Raw genomic sequence first — 5,244 nt, 5'->3', positions numbered from 1 at the left:
TACCGAGGGTGATTCCTCCAAGTTCACCTTGATGGTTACATCGAGTGGGAATCGATCGAGGGTGATTCCTACAATTCCTCCTTGGTGTTATCGACACACACTTACCTTTACCTGTTCCCGTCAACTGTTTCTGTGGGACTGAAGGGACAGGTGGTACCACCCCAGTAGAGGTGGACCTGAGTTCCTGATAGTCTCTTGTGACTGAGGATGACCTGGAGGGTACCTGTGAGATAATTACGAGGCACGGCCGGGCATTCTTGGCCCTTGCCGTAAGTTCGAGAGACAGAGCAATAGGACCATGGATCATGGATCATTGATCCTCTCCGCGCTCTCCCAAGACACTAATTGATTTGGATATGTGCACTGTTCTATAATTCATCCGATTAATCAGTAAATTGGCTAGTTAATCGCTACTCATCAGGTGGCCGAATCGAATAACACCTATTCATCATGTTAACTTGCCAGTCCGATTAAATGGTCTATTAGACCAGTTAAATGGTCTGTTAGACCGATTAGTCGGTTGTTAGGCCGATTAATCGATGTCGGCCCGCTAACTCATGGGCATACAAAGCCCAATTATTTGGCCCGTAACCCTTCTCAGCCCATACAAAGCCCGATTATTTTATTAATGTCAATTGTGCTAATAATATGCAAAGCCCCAAGCTTGGGGATGCTAATTTTTATACGTCCACTACTTTTTGCAATTATCATGATTCGGGTGATTATTCTTATGATATTGAAAGTTTATTTAAGCCTCATGATGAATATCGTTGTGATAATATTGAAAATGGGTTTGGAAGATTGTCAGCTCTAGGTAATAATGATCCCACTAATTTGTAGAATGATCCCAAGCTTGGAGACGCGACAATAGTAGTGTGTCGTGATGCAGAAGGAAACTACCTCAGCAGCTCTTCCCTGGCGTAACCAATGTAGCATTTTAGGATTATTTGTTTTCATAAGAGCAAGTACAATAGCAGGCTTATAGCCTGCTTACATGGCAATTTTGTCGACATGGAGAAGAGAGACATGAAAAAGTAAGCGGAGTGGGCTCCCATGCAAGAGCCTAACTATATGCGTGCTTCAAGGCAGATGCAATAAATACGAAGAAAGAGATAGAGAGAAGATGAGGAAAAATAGTAATCTTATAGCCAACCTTATAGCTAACCTTATTGTATGAGTGACTATATGAATTGGCTATAAATGATATGACAACATCTTATAGCTAGCAATTTGTTGTATTATTAATCATGCTCTAATGTTCCTAATGCATCAATACGAAGAGAGTACTAGTAAAGCAGTGACAAGTAATGTGGATAGAAGAGAGTAACGCAATTTCAAAAATATGACAACAACCTCATTAATGATAGCATGTGGCTATCTAGCCAGGGCCGAGTAATAAATGAGGTCCATCAGAGAGTTCGCTGGCACGTTACGAGTTCAGATTTATTTGTTGAGCACCTTGCGAACGATCAATCACCATACTCCCTTTAAATTGTCAGTTTACATATCAATTTTCATGCATTTTCACCACCAAAGGGATTTTAGACACGTTTGGTTTAATGCCCAATTAATTAGGGCGTGACAACCGCAATCAATCCCACAAATTTCTCTCCATGCAGGTGTGTATGCGAGGTAGAATAAATGCATGCATGTGTGTACGTGTTAATTTCCCCAATTGTTAGGCGCCGTGGTATAACCATAGATGATATTTTTCAGTTTAATCGCTAATCACTTTGGTTTCAGAGATTGTTGAAGCGCGTCGGACTGTGACAAGAGAGTATTTCACGCCTGTCCATGCACAGGATTTTTTATACTATCTATGTCTTGGTTACAGGTCACCGTATTTTGGGTCATTTCTTAATCATGATTTGAACTAATAAAATCTAAGCTATACATTAAAAAATAATATCATTGGAAACTACATTCAAATATGAATCCAACAATATTATTTGATTTGTTGTGACATGCATTGACAATTTGCTAGTCAAATATGTGATTAAATTTTGACTTAAAATATGGGAGGGACTAATAAACCCTACTCCAAAGTCGAAAGTATTTTTTTGCGCCTACTCAAAAGTTAGCGATACTTATTTTCACAACCGTCTATAGGTGAGCAATAAAGGTGCAATAAAGACCGTCCCATCCCCTGTATCAGCCAAACATTGAATTATATTATAATGGCATCTATGCAGCTCAACTACCGCGTGCCAAGCCCATGCGTGAGTAAATACGGCAGGCGCAGCTCAATCCATCAAGCCATGGCAGACTTGCTCCTCCTAACCCTGCTTCCCTTGGCTCTCCTCTTCCTCCTCCTCCACCATGCATCGCCAATCAAAGCCCTTCTCACGAGGGCCAAGTCGGTTCTGGCACCGGAGCTCTCCACGGTGTGGAAGCCACAGCCAGCTAGCATCTTCGTCACGGACCCCGAGACGGCGCACAGCCTTCTCGTGCGCGGCAGCGCCGGTGGCTCCTTCTCCAACCGCCCACCGTCCATTTCTCCCAGCGCCATCCTCTCGCGCCGTCAATACCAGAACATCACCTCCGCTCCCTACGGTGAGCACTGGCGCGCCATTCGTCACAACCTCACATCGGAGGTCCTCCACCCAACGCAGCTCCACCGGCACGCGTCAGCGCGCCGCCGTGCACTACATGGACTCGTCGTGGACCTCGCCGAGCAGAGGAAAAACGGCGTGGTTCACGCGGCGGAGAGCATCCGCTACGCTATGTTTGGCCTGGTGGCCAACATGTGTTTCGGCGACGACATCGACAATAACCGCGTCCGTGCCATGGCCGACGCTCAGAGTGACCTCGTCAAGTCCCTATCTACGGCGCGCGTGTTCGCGCACGCGAAGCTCCCCGCACTGACCAGGCTCATTTATCGTAATCGGTGGAAGAAGCTAGCCGCCCTGCGACAGCAGCAGGAGCAGACGTACCTACCACTCATCGACTCCCGTCGCGGCCGGCACCGGCGACCCAGCGAGACGCCGGTGTATGTGGACACGCTCATCGATCTCAAGATGCCGGACGACCACAGTCAGGACCCAAGGCGGCATCGAAGAAGGCTGTCCGATGGTGAACTCGTCGGCATGTGCTCCGAGTTCCTTGGTGCTGGAACTGAAACGACAGCATCAGCGCTGCAGTGGATCATGGCCAACTTGGTGAAGCGTCCTGACATACAGGAGGCCGTCCGGAAGGAGATCAATGCCGTCGTGGGTGCGGACGCCGAGGAAGTCAGCGAGGTTGTTCTTGGGAAGCTGGAGTACCTGCACGCTGTGATCATGGAGGCACTCCGGCTGCATCCGCCGACGTCTTTTGCATTCAGGCAGGTGATGGAAGAGGATCATGTGGTTCACAATGGCCGGCGTATTCCAGTGGGCACAAAAGTGTAATTCCCACTGGCTGCTATAGCACGAGACAGGACAGCGTGGGATAACCCTGACGAGTTCAAGCCACAACGGTTCCTGTCCTGCAAGGATGCATCCCAAGGAACCGACGGCACGATCAAAATGATGCCTTTCGGCGGTGGTCGGAGGATGTGCCCTGGTAGGGGTGTCGCAATGCTGCACTTAAGCTACTTCACCGCCAACCTTGTGAGGGAGTTCCGGTGGAGGGAGGGAGAAGGTGAGCTTGCTGTCGATCTCCAGCCGCATGTTGAGTTCTTCACTGTCATGAAGCGGCCATTGCGTGCTCACCTAGAGCTTGAAAGGACAGAGATCAAAACTAGTTAATTAGCTGGGCTGATCAAGGTTTCTTGGTTGTACTGTGTTTGCTAAATGCTAATAACGAACCATATGAATGTTTTTTGAGCGCCAGTCGATTCCTCCCCTGTACGCACGCTAAGTGTCGAGCGAAGACGAAGCGTGGCCTGCGAGGACTTGCCAAGAATGAATCGGAGCAGGCAACAAAGCCGCTACGTCGTAGGCGGAGGTGAGATAGAGGCTTTACTAGTTTGGGTGATGGGCGGTTCCCGGCATAAAGAACAAATGGAATACATGATTATGTTATCGGTTAATGCCGTAATAGTTGTGGTTAAGTCAGCAATTCCTCAACCCATGCACTTGAGCAGGCTAGGTATTTCTTTTATGAACATTATTATGAAGATCATTAATATTGTTAACCATTAAAAACACTTTGTCAATAGGGAAAAATAATATATGCATGATGAATGTTATGCATATTTATAATTCCGTTTAACATTTGTAAATCCACCAATTAAATCATGCTCCTACCTTTAAAAATAATCCAGGACCTATAATGTACATGTTATTTACATAAATAGTAAGATATTTTAAATTAATCAATCTGGATACAAAAGCATATATTAATGTTTGTAGCTTAGCTACCCCATAGTGTGCGATGCTCCCTATTTATATCCATGCAAAAGCTTATGCAGTAGGATACATGATCTGTGGCAGATGAAACTAGCTCCAATACACTTGTTCAAGTTTTGTTGTGTACAACACCCATGGCAGATGAAACTTGTCAATCTCTACTTGTCGAGTTGACAGTCATGTCAATGCGAAAGAAGGCATAGCTGTCAGCTTGTCACCCTAAAATCTGAGCATGTTGACAATGGAGGTAGGTGAATTCGTGATAGAAGAGGAAGAAGAAAATAATAATTGTGTTATATCAAAGTATACAAATGAGCTTTGTTTCTCAAAATAAACATCCTGAATTCTACAAGGATAAAAATAGCAACAAATAAACCAAAGTGATCGTCTTAGTAAATTCTATTTTGTTTACTAGGTTAATGTCACGCTTGTGGCAGGGAAGGGATAGGACACATCACATGCATATCCATTATCCATGATGCAAGTGTATGAACATGCGTGAAGGATGTGGGACACCGAAGAATTAAGTAAGGCTCTAAAGTGTGGGCTATAAATTGGCCTATACATCATTCTCAACATGGTGCAGAATGGCCAGACTGTCTTAGCTATACCTTTGCTGGTTTGTCAGGTCATTATAACGGGTAGATGCAGGTTAGTTAATACAGATGGATGCAACGCTACTCCTATAGATATTATAATATGTGAGATCGATCGGATGTGTACTTGTTTGAATGGTTATTCTTGCTTGTCAAGCCACTCTTTATTTGTCTTTTCACATTCATAATAGCTAAACATCAGTCGCCTGAAAATCCAATTTGGTTTGTTCGATTTTCGCTAGAAGGAAGCAGGTGCCAGAGGGAAGGAAGAAGCAGCTGCTGACTCGCCGGAGTGAAGGAAGGAGCTCCCTAGGAGG

General features: G+C 45.3%; 1 pseudogene; it reads left to right on the top strand.

Moving 5' to 3' along the window:
• The first annotated feature begins 2,236 nt into the window (after positions 1 to 2,236).
• Positions 2,237 to 3,824, top strand: LOC119343063 (annotated as a pseudogene).
• Positions 3,825 to 5,244: the final 1,420 nt, after the last annotated feature.

The sequence above is a fragment of the Triticum dicoccoides genome, unplaced genomic scaffold (assembly GCF_002162155.2).
Source record: "Triticum dicoccoides isolate Atlit2015 ecotype Zavitan unplaced genomic scaffold, WEW_v2.0 scaffold114222, whole genome shotgun sequence".
Classification (NCBI taxonomy): Eukaryota; Viridiplantae; Streptophyta; class Magnoliopsida; order Poales; family Poaceae; genus Triticum; species Triticum dicoccoides.
Note: the sequence above shows the minus strand (reverse complement) of the source record. Positions and strands in the feature narration are given on the sequence as shown.